This window comes from Coenobita brevimanus, chromosome 23 (genome assembly GCF_032717465.1).
Source record: "Coenobita brevimanus isolate Jiangsu-jjx chromosome 23, ASM3271746v2, whole genome shotgun sequence".
NCBI classification, from domain to species: Eukaryota; Metazoa; Arthropoda; class Malacostraca; order Decapoda; family Coenobitidae; genus Coenobita; species Coenobita brevimanus.
Window position 1 is genome coordinate 29,683,958 of NC_136976.1, and position 15,116 is coordinate 29,699,073.

The window sequence follows — 15,116 nt, forward strand, 5'->3', positions numbered from 1 at the left end:
ATGTTCTCGTACTGTTCAGGGATGTTTTTTTTTTTTTTTTTTCATTATTTGTTGGATGTGAATATCTCTTGTTTCGATAATTTTTAGCATGTAATAGAGACTTATTTTGGCATATTAGCCATTTAATTTCCGTGCTCATCACTCAGGATATGTTTAAATTCATTCTTCATACCTACTCCTGCAATAATCATATCTGTCATTTTAGTTGTACAAACATCACGTTTTCTATCGTCATGGCCACTAAACAAGAGCATGTGAAAAAATGACGTCAGAACCAGTGTAGATTTACGGCAACGCTGGATGAAAGGGGAAGACTACAGGGGGACGGTGAATCAGGGAATGGAGTGTGGTGGGGATAAGGGAAGTGGCAGAGTGTGGGCCATTTTTTTTTTCTTAACTACATTTTTTAATTCTCTTGTACTGTATGTTACTCAGACAAATGTGTTAACTGAATGCGAGGGAAAAGGTAAGCACATTGGACTATACTTTAAGTGGCCTGAGAGACTTGATAACAACACCTTCTCAGCGATTTATAGAGTTAATATTTTTAGCCTGTTATACAATTCCGAAACAAACTATGTCCACACACACACACACACACACACACACACACACACACACACAGCCTCTGTGATACAGTGGTAAAGTATGCATTTTCGTACACTGAAGAACGAGGGTTCGCTCCCCGCCAGGGTAATAAACTTTGGGAGCGCTCTTCAGGCCACGTACTACATTGGCGGACATAAGGGGTGCTGTGGTTGAACCAGTGTCGCATACTATAAAGTATGCTTGCACCCAGTCGGCTTGCGCAGGCCGATTACACTTGGTTCACTGACTACACACACATCCAAAGCCACTCCAACACTACAGTTTTTTTTTTTTTTTTTTTTTTTTTAATAACAGAACGGAGGAAGGAAAAACAAATGGAGAAAAAAAATAATCCATACACCAGATTACTGGTGTCCTCTGTTCATAAAATATCTGTAACAGTTAGACTTGAAGAGTTGTAGGTTGAAATTTGGAGGAAAACAACTCTGGGGAAGCGAGTTCCAGAGAGATGCAGTTCGGGGAATGAAAGAATTCTGATAGGCAGAAGTTCTGCAATATGGTTGAGTGACATTCCAGTCATGAGCGCTACCAGATGCCCGTGTAGCACGAGGGAAGGCATGGAGAGGTGGCACCATGGACGCAACTTCGTCTGAGCATTTGCCAAAAAAATATCTGTAAAATAATGCAAGGGAGGCAACATTCCTTCTTACTTGCAGGGGAGGTAGTTTATATGTAATGGCAGGGTTGTTAATGATTCTAACAGCTTTATTCTGAATTTTGTCTAGTTGCCTTAATGCAACCTCTCCACAACCATTCCACAAGGGTGAGCAATATTCAAGCTGAGAGCGCACATGACTCTTATAAATTATAGCTAACTGCTCATCGGCGAAGAAGTTACGGACTCTGTACAATAATCCAAGTTTCTTTGAGGCGGTTTTAGCAAGTGATCTGACATGAGAGGTCCAGCTGAGGGCACTGTTAAGTGAGACACCAAGAATTTCAATACTTTTGGAGATGGGAATATTAGTAGCACTGAAGGTAATGTACGAGTCTGGCAATATCTGTCTATTGGTAAACTGTATATATTTAGTTTTACTAGCATTAAAAGAGACAAGGTTGTTTTGTCCCCATTCACTGATTGTAGATAGATCTTCATTTATGGAGATGGCTGTATTGAGTTGAGAGGTAGAGATATTAGACTTTGTAAATGGATGTCTGAGTGTGAATGAACTATGTAGTGTTGAGTCATCTGCATATGAGTGAATGGGATTGTGAGTGACAGATAAGAGATCATTAATATGAACCAGAAATAGGGTTGGCGCCAGAACTGATCCCTGCGGCACGCCGGTGTTAATTGAGTGGAAATTCGAATATACATCATCTACTTTTACTCTTATTTTCCTGTCACTAAGATAAGAAGAAATCAAAGGAACAAAAGACGTTAGTCCATAGCAAGGGAGTTTGGACAGCAGGGAACGGTGCCATACTCTGTCGAAAGCTTTAGAGATATCAAGAGCTACTGCATGAGTTTCTCCAAAAGATCAATTGATTGATGGATGGTATGAGTTAAGAGATTGAGTATGTCAATGGTGGATCTTTCGTGGCGAAAACCGTATTGTCTATCATTAATTAAGTTGTTGGATTCAAGATGTTTAACAATATGCTTATTAATTAAAGTTTCAAATACCTTACCAAGAGAAGATGTGATAGCTATTGGTCTGTAATTGGAGGGGTCAGACGAACTTCCTTTCTTCGGAACTGGGTGGATATTGGCTTCTTTCCATGAATTTGGGAATAAAGAAGTACGTATGCATAGTCTGAATAATTTAGCTAGGACAGAGGCAAGTTCAGGGGAACACTTTTTCAAAACAATTGGCGGAATTCCATCTGGACCTGGAGCTTTGTTGGTAGGTAAATTGTCTAGGATGGATTTTACAAATCTTGTCTGTATTTTAAGTGGGGCAATTTCGGGAGAATCAAGTTCCAGTACTGAGACATTCTGGCTGGTATCATCTATGGTAGAGTTTCTTGCAAAGGTACTAGCAAAGATATCTGCTTTCCCACTTACAAGCACTTCTCACCCTACCTACAATCTCTACTAGACAACCTAAGCCACTTGGTAGAGATACATTGGCTGTATCATCCCCACTTCGGTCGGGAAAGGCCGGTCCTGCAGTGGACACTCAAACGGATGATATATATATATATATATATATATATATATATATATATATATATATATATATATATATATATATATATATATATATATATATATATGCAGTATATGTATTTAGATAGATAGATAGATATCTTCCATCCATTACATTACCAATATGCCGGGAAATGAACCCACGACTCTCAGGTGTGAGCCAGGCAGCATACCACTACACCACGACCAGGTAAAAGTTATCTCACATTGTCACAATCTTATAACCAATGTCGCTCTGCCCGCACTGTGGGCCTGAAGAGGATGAGATAACCCCCTGGCACTCGGGCAAGTAGATGCTTCATTCTGACTTGCCGTAAGTGCTTGGGATAGATTAAAAGATAAAATTAGGTAAGTGTTCATGTAAATATTAACTGGGCTACTTTCTTGCTCTTAGATGGAATGATATAATAACTTGTTAGTAATTCCGGCAGTTCAGTGCATACCTTAGTCCTAGTTTCTAAAACTGCAAAAATTATACCATGAACGAAAAAGCATGCAGGATTTGTGTATGACTTATGCTCGAGTATCTAATTAATACTATAAATATATTATTATCATTTACTTCACATTCTTATACTTTCGCATCTTCCTTGTCGTTCCCTCTTTTCTTCTACATCTCTTTTCTTCTTCCCCTTCCCTTTTTCTTTGCCTTACTTTTTTCTTTTTTTTTTTCCATTTTCTTTCTTTCTCGTTCTGTTTCTCCTCCTTTCTCCCTTTCTTTCCTTCATTCTCTTTCGCTTTCGTTCTGTTTTTTCTTTTCTGTCTGTCTGTCTGTCTGTCTGTCTCTCTCTCTCTCTCTCTCTCTCTCTCTCTCCCCAGGCCGCTTTCATCCCTTACACAAGTCCTGTGTTACCTCGTTGTCTCCTAGCAGGGTGACTCTCATATACGCCTCCCCTTTAATAATGTTTCCCCCTCCTCTGTATCACCTTGTAGCAATATATCACTCCTGCCCCCATAGTAATATCCCTCTTTTTTTTTCTTTTTCTTTTATTGTGGGGAGGGGCGATCTGGCAGGAAGGGAGGTAGTTGGGGAGCTGTATTCTATCCTGTCAGAGTCCCGTAAGCCTGAAGTACAAAGAGCCTAAAGTTATCCTCATTTCCCTGGCTCATATGAGGAATATTGTGCCCTGTAACCTGTGTGGCATATCTAAACAACCTCACTACAGTTTCATGGTAGGCACTGAGACCTTCTTCCCCCCTCCCCGTCCCTCTTCTCCATCCCACTCCTTCACTCATATTCCTTCCCTTCAGTCTTTCTAGACGCCCCCTTTTCCCCCTCCTCTCAGTCGCATTTATAGTATACTGCAGGGAACGTTTCTCATAAAATAAATTATACATAAACGTGGGAGTGTGTATGCGGTGGTGGGGTCTTCCTTGAGGTCAGGAAAGTCGGCTGCTCCTATTTTCCTCGACGGGCGACGATCCAACAATCCGATTTGCGCAGGTTTTATGGCCTCATGTGAATTGCGTCCCTCCTCGCATTTCCTCGTGTGGAGTCTTAGGAATCATATATACGACTCCGGGTGCTCTAAGCCGCGCTGGTGGAGATGATGCTTTTCTCCGCGTCTGCCACACTGACATTGTATAATGTCATTAAAATATTTAAATGCCCTTCACACATAAGATATATAATTGTGTTTCGTAAAGTGGTCAGCTAGTACATTTTTCCATATTCCCCGTTAAACGGTGTCATTAAAATACTGAAAAGTCCGTGAAACTCAAGATATTAGACGTATGTATTAATGTACTGTATTTATTCAAATAACGTGCACGATGATCTTCAAATCATGCGTGACCTGCACTTCTAAACGTCGTGTTGGAGGTCCATATCTCTCCTCGTCACACACACTGTCGTTGAGTAATGTCACAAGGATACTTTAGTGTTTGCAGCATATAAATTATCTGATGTATACTTCATTATATTTCGTAAATTAGTGACTCCAAGACCTATAAGCTGTGTAGGAGCTTCGATTCCACACTGCCTACTGTGTATTTTCATCAGAACACATAAAAAGGGGCAACACATGAGATATTTGAGACATCTGACGTACACATAAAGCGGCGTGCAGTGAAGGATTCAGGAAACCCTAAGACTTGTTGGTATTCCTATTCCTGTCTTTGAGGCGTTGTGTTATCTCATTGAAATCTATGAGTGCCAACAACACATGGGATATCTCACGTATATGAATGCGTTTCGTAAAATGGCACGTAGGAACTGCAAGATGTGCAATTGTTTTTTGTTTCAGATCCACAACTTCCCGTTGTATATGACTTAGACAGTTCTAGTGCTATATTCCGACGAATGACAGACGGTTTTATCTAGCTGATAGTAAGTCATACTAGCCTCTAATACTTAATTCCAGCTAACGTCAGACGGTTTTACTGCTGTGGAAGCAACTCACAGATGCCAGAAAGTGCTAAATACTCGCATCACAAAAGATGTCGGACGTATACAGTATAAATGTGTTTCATGCAGTGACGTGCAGTGGTGCTTCCCTCTGTTTACTACAGCGATATTATGAAGGATTTGCCATTAGGAAACGTAATACCAGAATGGCCAGAGATTTCCAAATGCTGGATGAAATCGTTTGGCTGTAGCAAGAACAGAACAATGACTAAGAATTTAGAAACGTCCATACTGATCAAAACTGATTTTAACCCCTGAAAGGCCAGATGTTTCCCATACATACTGGTGGTAGCACTGATACGACAATGAAGTACGGTTTGTACTTGACCAATGTGTCTAGTAAAATGGTTTGCACTGGAGGTACTGGAATCACGTGTATTCTCTAACCAAAACTTCTCAGACGCTACGGAAAATATGCATTCTAGTAAAATGAACGAAAAATCTGACAACTGCTCTCTTGATTGTAAAGTAATGCACTGTTTTCTGCTTCAGCAGTAACTGTTGGGCACTGCGCACGAATATAATGTACAAGAGTTTAGGTCACTTGCAGTCAGATAGGTTAACCAATCCAAGATAATAAGCCCCATTGTGCTCATTCCCACATCCACGTAAAAAAATATTCTTAGTGATTAAGATGTGGAAATGAAAAACGAAAAAATAAAAAAAGTAAAAATCGAAGTAACAAGACAGTATTTGAGATGGGAGACATTTTGAGTTCTAAACTAATTACTGCACTGCACGCAATACTCACAAAACGTTTGTAGCTGGTGGAATGTAGGGTTGGCTGTAGAATTCAGAATCTCTCCCCCTTCCTATTGTTCTCTTTCATCTGTACTTTTTTATTCCTACATATTATCAATCATTTTTTTTTTTTTAGTTTATGGTGTTTTATTAAGAAAAGCAGCTACCAAATAGATATTTTTTACCTGTAGCACATAAACTCGCCTCCGGCTACACAATCTCGTTGCCAATCCCAGCCTATTACAATCAAGGAATCTGTTCTTCCCTTGATACATTTTCCCTCTTGGATCTATTTTCTCCCATGACCCTATTTTCACCATTACACAATTTTCCCCTACAGACCTGCTTTCCCTCTTTGACGTATTTTTCCCCGTGAACTAAGTTTTGCACTTGGAACCTATATACCCCCCTCCCCCGGATCTATTTTGTCCCATGAACGTATTTTGTCCCATGGATCTCCTTTGCCCCATGGACCTGTTTTGCACCATGCATCTATTATTCCCCATGGACCTATTTACCATCTGGACCAGTGTTCCACCATGGATCCATTGTTCCTCGAGTGACCTAATGTGGAATGAGGTAACACGAATTCGTGGTTTTACATATGTGAAATCGTGTCTGCGTGCTATATAAAGTGTTTAGACTGTAAATAACATGCTGTAGCTCAAATGTTGTTCTAAACATGAAACATCCTTGGTTACTACCAAATGTGTTGGCGCCTAACACGCTTTTGTTTGACTTAACTTTTTGGAGTTATAACTGATGAACAGAAGAAAGAATACAAACTCGTTATTTCTGCGACCTGAGTTCGTTACTCCTACGAAGGTTAGAGAGGTTTTGCAAGCAGTTTTTGGGAGAGCGACGGTCGTTTAGTCAGTATGCATAAAGCTGGGCTTTGCGAGCTTTTTAGTGCGTGTGTGTTTTTTTTTTTTTTTCTGGCCTATCGACCACTGGGGCCAAAGCCCCTGGTCATTAAGGCCGTATATATATATATATATATATATATATATATATATATATATATATATATATATACACACACACACACACACACATACACACACATACGCACACACACACTTCCATGCATATATACAGGCACACTTTCATGCACACGAACATATATATATATATATAATAATTTTTATTTTATTTATTTTTTATTTTTTAAATTTTTTCTTGGTTTTATATTTTTTAGACCTTATAAAGAAAAACCTAATCTTGAGACCCTAAAACTAATCACCTGACAGACAAATCGCTAACCTATACTAAATCCTACAGAGACAAATAGCTAGACCTATACTAATGGTAAAAATACCTCGACTAACAGAACACCATCGACTGCAGATATGTAATGCCTTTCTACATTACATACCTGCACTCATCACCTGGTGACTGTCAGTCGAAGCACAACCTAATATAGGGGACATCAATATAAGAAAGGGAACCAGATGAGTCAGAGCAGTTCCAAATACGTCAGCTGTCGGCCCTAATTGGAACAACTTTATCAAGATGGTATAATGTATATACCTAATATGTACAAAAAGTGAAGAACCTCGCCCAACAGACCACCATCGACTGCAAGTGCCCAATACCTTTCTATATTGCACACTTGCATTCATCAGCTGGTGACTGTCAGGTGAGGAACGGGGTTTAATGTAGGGGACATCAATATTAGAAATAGATCAGTGGGAAGAGAAACTATTTCAAATACATCAACTGTCAACTCTAATTAACAGTACAATATATGCATATTTACAATCGATAAAAACCAAAACCGTATAGTAAAAAAGTCACATCACTCTGATCAGTCTGGTCTCTCCCAAGAAAGCCATCAATTTATGTCATAACAATGTCCCCATCACCCAGGATGGTGGAAAGGGTGAAGGGGACGTCTGCAGCGCCTCAGTAACTTATAAGTGCAGCACGTTCACGAATAAATCGCCGACAGCGCAGGATGATATGACTGATAGATAACACCGCATCATAGATGTCACAGTGCGGTGGGAATCGTTTTTCCACATAAGATTTCATGTGCGTTAATATGGTGGGATTAAGCTGTAATCGAACCAACACTTTTTCTTCCAGGCGACTGGGACGGTTGGAAGTGTCCCAGTCTCCCAGGTACGGCTTACACGTTCGAATATTTAGTCTGGTCCACTGACCTTGCCACAGAAGATTTATTGATTTCTTTCCGAGAGAGAGACTCGACCGAAGATCATGAGGAACGTCCCAAGTTTCCCAGAGCTCTACAGCCGACTTTGCAAGTAAGTCAGCCTGCTATATGCCGTAGATACGACAATGACCAGGCACCCAGATCGGCGTGAATGACTTGTTGTATGAATGCAACTTATTCACGATGCGGCCCTGGATCTCGTGAGAGTCCGTAATACAAGATGCAATTGCGTGAAGGACTGATTTTGAATCTGAAAATATGACAAATGAGTCATGCCTAGAATTGAGAGCATAGTCTATGGCTTTGTCAACAGCAAAAAGTTCGGAGGTGAACACAGATGTATGAGTCGGTAACCGATACCTGCAGGCACATTCGTTCGACCATACACTTGCACCCACACATTCACGCGACTTGGAGCCGTCGGTGTACAATTGATGGGACCCCAAGTGACGCACGATGATGTTACGAAACAAGTGGTGGACCTCTGCCTCCAGCGCCTTAGCCTTTGGTGCTGGGAGCCATGATACGTCAATGGTAAAGCCGTGTGGCTCCCAAGGTGCTATATTTTTCAACACCAACCTGTCACAGTCACTGAGGTCCACACCAAGCTCCTGAATCAGTAAGTGGTGGTGAACGGCAAGTGGCCGATGCACCCCCCGCAGAAGGTGGTGGCACTGACACAGGGGGGTACAGGCCACATTGCCGATAATGCTTTTCCTAAATGTTCGTAGTCCATAGGACAAGGCCAGGTGGTCACAATGAATACGGAGGGGAGGCACATTTGCCTCCACTTCCATACGAGCTACGCAGGTACACCAGACGGCTCCAAGACACATTCACAAACATTTATTCTGCAACACATCCAATCCTTTCAGTGTGGCATCGGATGCCGAGCCATACACCTGTGCGCCATAGTCTAGCTTTAATCAAATAAGGGACTTATACACCATTAATAAAGATTTTCTGTCAGCACCCCATGTAGTACCCGCTAGGTACTTGAGGACATTTACAGGTTTATCACAACGAGCAAGCAAATTATTAACATGAATTTTGAAGTTCAACCGACGATCAAAATATATGCCCAAATACTTTACAGAATTTTGAAAAGGTACCACCTGATTATCCAAAGTTAAGCACAAATTAGGCACGTTACGGGTCGTAAAAACTACGGCAGCACACTTAGGGCCAGAAAACTTAAATCCCCACTGCAAGGCCCATTGGTGGACGGAGTCAAGGGCTGCTTGAATCCACCAAGCCGAAAATTGTGCATTATGGGAAGAGTGCCATATTGCACAATCATCCGAGTAGACCGAGTATTTAAGATTCCTCGGGATGGGAGCTCATGACAGAATATCATTGATCATAATGCTAAATAAAGTAGGACTAAGCACACTTCCCAGTGGCACCCTGTTTTCCCGGATAAATATATCCGATGTTACGTTACAGGGCAATTTAACAGAGAAGTCCTGTCTGTTTAGAAATTTGAAATAAAAATAGGCAAATTTCCTCATAAACCATAAGCATAGTGCTTCATTAGTATACCATGTCGCCATGTCATGTCATAGGCCTTATGGATGTCCAAGAACACCCCTATCATGAATTCTTTATTGGCAAATGCCTCTGAAATACAATGCTCCAAATTCACTAAATGATCTAGTGAACTTCTGTATTTACGGAAGCCACATTGTTGATCATTTAACAAATTCTTCGATTCTAAAACAAAAAGAAGCCTATTATTAACCATTTGTTCCATGACCTCACACAGGCAAGAAATCAACACAATAGGACAAAATGAAGTGGGATTCATAAAACGGCCAGCCTCTTTGGGTATTGGTATGACGTGTGCAAAGTGCCATGAATTTGGGAACGTTCGAGACGCCCAAATCTCATTGTACAATGCTAACATCTTAATCAGGTTGTCCTGATTAAGGTGCTGGATCATACTGTACATGATGGTGTCTGGTCCAGGGCTGGTGTCTTTACAGGATTTAAGGGCAAGAAGCAGTTCAACTAAAGTAAACTCTTGGTTGTATGGGAAGTCTACGTCTTCTGTGGCAAAGTCTATTATCTGTAGCTCAGCGGTGTGTTTATGGTGTTGAAAACGCGGGTCGTAATTGGCTGAGCTGCTTACATGAGAAAAACTCCTGGCGAGGATGTTAGCAATGTCCACGGGCTCGTCATAGATGGTGTTGTTCACCTGCAGGGTGGTGACAGGGAAGTATGGGCCTTTATTATTTAATATTCTTATAGTGGACCAGACTTTACTTAATGGTGTAGTATGAGTCACCGTGGACACAAAGGACCGCCAGGAGTCACGTTTGGCCCTTATTATTCTCCTTGCCTCAGCCCGTGCCTGTTTGTATGCAATGAAATTTTCCTCAGTGGGCTGACTATCAAAAATCCTGTATCTCCTATTGCGTTTCCTTAATGCTTGTCGGCAATCCGGTGTCCACCAATGTGCTCTATGCTTCGCATGAACTGTAGAAGTCTTGGGAATAGCAGCCTCAGCTGTGTGTAATATGGATTGGGTTAAATTTTCGACCTTAACATCTATGGTCTCCCCAGATATAGCTAAATTGGCAATCCTTGAGAAGGATCCCCAGTTTGCTTTCTTATAGTTAAATTTTGGAGGTGGAGGATCTGAAACGATATTCCGTGTATAAGAAAAACAGATGGGTAAATGATCACTTCCCAAGGAGTCGTCATATGGGTCCCATGAGAAATCTTGATGTATACCAGGGGAGGCCAGAGTTAAGTCAATGGCTGAAAAGTTACCAATACAATCATCTACACGAGCCGCTCTACCATCGTTCAGAAGACAGAGGTTGGACTGTAGTATTAGGTCGGCTACTTGCTTCCCACGACCATCAATCCTCAAGCTACCCCATTGATAGTGATGGGCGTTAAAGTCGCCCAACACTAACTTATTTCCAGGCAGATGTTCAAATAGTGAATTTAAAGCATCACTATCAATGAGGCCATGTGGAGGACAGTACTGAGAGCAAATAGACAGATATGTGTTATTAAATTTTACTCTGCATACGACAGCTTCCAGAGTAGAATTTAGAATCACTTCCGTTTGTGGGTGTGATTTGTGTGTTTATATGGCAACTCCGTGACCTTCATATATTCTATACGAATGGTAGCATTGGATCTGTGGAGGATCAGGATGATCCTCCAGGCACGTCTCCTGTAAACAAACAACGTCTGGCCTGTGTAGTGAAAGCAAGATTGCTATATTTTGTAATTTATTACTAAGACCCCTACAATTCCACCGTAACAGTGAATGCAGCGGTTTAAGATTTACGTTGGAGGCCAGTATGCTTAGTCTTTTTATGCCCCCCGCGACCAGGCGAGTGGCTACCGAGGGACCTTTCCTGGTGCTTGCTATCAGAAACCTCCATATTTTCATCAATAACGAGGCTCCCAGACTCCACCAAGGAAGAGCTACCCATTTCTCTCCCTCGCTGGACCAGGAGCAGAAAGGACATGAGGATGTGCCGGCTTGGTGAGGGTGGTCAAATTAATCTTATTAGACTTGTCGGACTTCTGTTTTTGCCGCACTGACTGCGAAGGAGCAGCGGCAGCCTGAGAGTACGAAGTAGCAACAGGGATGTCTGTCAGAGAGTTGGAGCATACAGGAGGCTTAGACTGAGAGGTAGGGCGTGGGGCATGAGGAGCGAATGTAAGGTCACTCTGCGTTTCCACGGTGCACATCACGGGATGGGACACTACTGCCGATGCATTGGAGATATTAGGCTTGGGAGTTGCATGCAACTTCTTCACCTTCTTCCTTGCATTGTAAAAGTAAATGCCCTCAGTTGCCTTCGCTGTGCAGACCTCATTCTCCTCCTTCCACTTGGGACAAACCCTCGAGGAAGTGGAGTGAGCATCCTTGCAGTGAATGCAGCACTCAGTCTCGGATGTACAGTTGTCAGCAGAGTGACCTACAGTGGCGCACTTGCCACACACCACGTTCGAAGCTCGACAAGTCTTTTCGTGATGTCCATAAATTTGACATTTTGCACAGCGAAGGGGGTTTGGGATGTAGGGTCTTACGTTGATAATTTCATATCCAATTCTAATGCTGGAAGGTAGAGAAACTTTGCCAAAAGTGAGGACAACAGTGGCAGTCTTCGTCCTCCTGCCTTCTGAGAATCTAGTGATGAATCTTGCATCTATGACATCTTGCTGAGCCAGTTCCTGTACGATGTCGTCCTCCTCCATAACCACTAGATCCCTGCAGGTGATAACACCCTTGCAGGAATTCATGGACTGCGGGATCTTGGTGACAACATCGTAGCAATGGAACTTGCTCAGTGTATGCAAATCCTTGCCCTGGCGCGAATTTACACTCTTTACTAGTAGGTCTCCACTTGCAATCACCTTCTTGACGATGAAGGGATTGAGGCCGGACAAGGGAGTAGAACCAACAGCATGAATCTGTACAAACATAGCGTTGTTAACATTTATGTCAAGAGGGATGCATGTCGTGGGCCGTTCAGTCTGGGGGCAGTCTGTCCGTGCGACAGTCGGGAGTCGGTCAGAACTGCCAGGGGGGCGGAGGCAGCAGGGGCGTTCGCCAAAGTGACCACTTCCCCCTCACGGGGGAAGTGGGAAGAAAGAGAAGAACGAACAAGGGACAAAGTACCCAGGGAAGACACACCTAGTCTGAGATTACCCTCTCAAGCCACTCTCGGGAGGATGAGCCTGTGTGTAACTCACACCCCAGAGCGATCGATCAGTGGGGGGTACACTCCAGAGGTGAGTAAGCAAAGGCAATTTCAGTAAGTAGATATAGACACCTACTATATCTCTAATAGGCCTGGGAGGAAAATGAGATCTAGCTAACCTACCTTTATTAGGTCTACTGTATGTACAAAACTATTGCTGATGAGGCAGCCTTAGAACGCTAGAGGAGAGAACAACGAATACACATCTGCGCTCTCCATGACCATTCATCAAAGTCCAGTGCATGGGTCCCTAGCCTATGCTTTATATACGTGACGTCATTGAAATGGGGGCCATCCCTACATGGTAAGTGCTGCCGCACTTACTGATAGTGCTCAAATGTACAAGATCTATTTAGTGACTATAAATCTAGGAGCTCTAAAGAGAGATGGTGAAGTTGCTTTCTTCGACTCGAACACTGCCTATTGTAAAAAAATACCATAAAGTTTATAAGTTCGCAGGACGAGGAATCTACGGATATATAGGCTATACAGTATATGTAGGAATTAAATCCACATATGAAAATGTTGGCAATGGGAAAATACATTTTGGGCCGAATTAGATCCTCTGTAGTCATAATGTGAAGAGGGTCCAAGTAGAGATGAAACTGTTTTATCTTTTTCCTAATAAACAAAATTTCCATTTGTGGGCATAATTCCTCCACTTGGACAACTCACGGCACTGTGAAGGCAAGACAGAAGGATAAATGTACTAAAGTGGGGTATAGTGGTGGTGGTGGTGGTGGTGGTGGTGGTGACTGTGATGGTAGTGCTGGTGGTGGTAGTGGTGATGGCCTATGTGGTGGTCTGGAGGGTGGAAGTGGTGGTGGTGTCAGGCATGAAAAAGGGCAAGGAGGCAGAGGGTCAGGGTGGGCTTAAATTCTGTATGCATAAAGCAGCGACGTGATCTACATAATAAACACGTGCCTGTTGAACTTCACGGCACGATCTTGGGCGTGACAGTAGTTTCACTATAGTCGCGGCGCACGACTCTGAAGTTGTCATTATCGTACCCTGGCAACCTACAATTAAAAAGTGCGTTCGAGTTCGTATCATATCATACACGAATCACATTATTATACAAGAATATATTATAAACGAATATTATTATACACGAACATATTATACACGAATCACTTGCGTCTCATGCAATATAGTAATGGGACGAACGTTTGAATGGTAGGTTGCCAACCTCAAGAGTCGTGCGGCACGACTATAGTCTGCTGCGAATCTGTCAGTATCTGCTGTTACCTGGCTGGTTGGTGATGAGAAGATGATAAGGGCTGGGGTTGGAGCCCGCGTCATGGCGGAAATTTAAAATAAATGCTGGTACTATGTCTTTTCGTATGCATGTATTGGCTCGCATCCTGCTCGTTTACCCGTGACATTCACAGCCTGACACACATGAACACAACCAGCACAACTGTTTCATTTTCATTTGCATCACCTTTCCAACAAGCACCCCTCTTTTATTTGTGCTTTAGCAACATGGGGAAGGGTAGGTAGACCATATCTCTCTTTCGGAGAGAAGGTTCGTTCTTAATACTCACACAGTCGGGAACAATGTATCGCCTAACATTTCTCCTCATCTTCTTTACCTTTCACTTCTCTGCCTATTGGTGATATGGACATAATGGAAAGTGGACAATTTGACGCCTATAATAGAATGAAGTCTTAGTTTTTTTTCTTGATGACCCAGGCGATTTCATTCAAAATAAATAAATAATTAGGTGGTGACGACCATCATCCACTTACTTGTAGTCCTGCCTACTTCTTCCTTAGTCTTTATCATTCTTTTTCTGTGCCTGCCCTCCTCTCTTCCTATTTCTCCCATCTTTCCTGTCACTTCTTATTGCTTTTCTTTCCTTTACAGGTGGTTTTACATTGAGTGACAAGCCAAATGGTTTCCTGTAAGCCAAGAACACTGGGTGGTGACCATAGCCAAATCATACGCGCTCCCTACGTGTCAACATGTAGGTTGGTGGAGGGTTAGTGACCCCTCCCCATAAAACAAATAACTCAGTCATATGACCATCCCTTACGAGATTATGGCGTCTGACAGCAGACAGACAGATAGATAAATAAGACTTTTGGAAATGAAGGGGGTTAATAAAGCCATCACTAACTTCCTCACTGCCAGGGGGTCTTCCCTAAGTTGTATAGTAATGCCTGTTCGATAGCCAAAGTAGAATACAAGAGACGTCACCATATCGAAAGCATTTTTGTCGACAGGTATTTGAAATCTGAGATGTGATTTGTAAAGACTGGAGTTGTGGGAGAGGAAGCAGACAGAGGCTCATA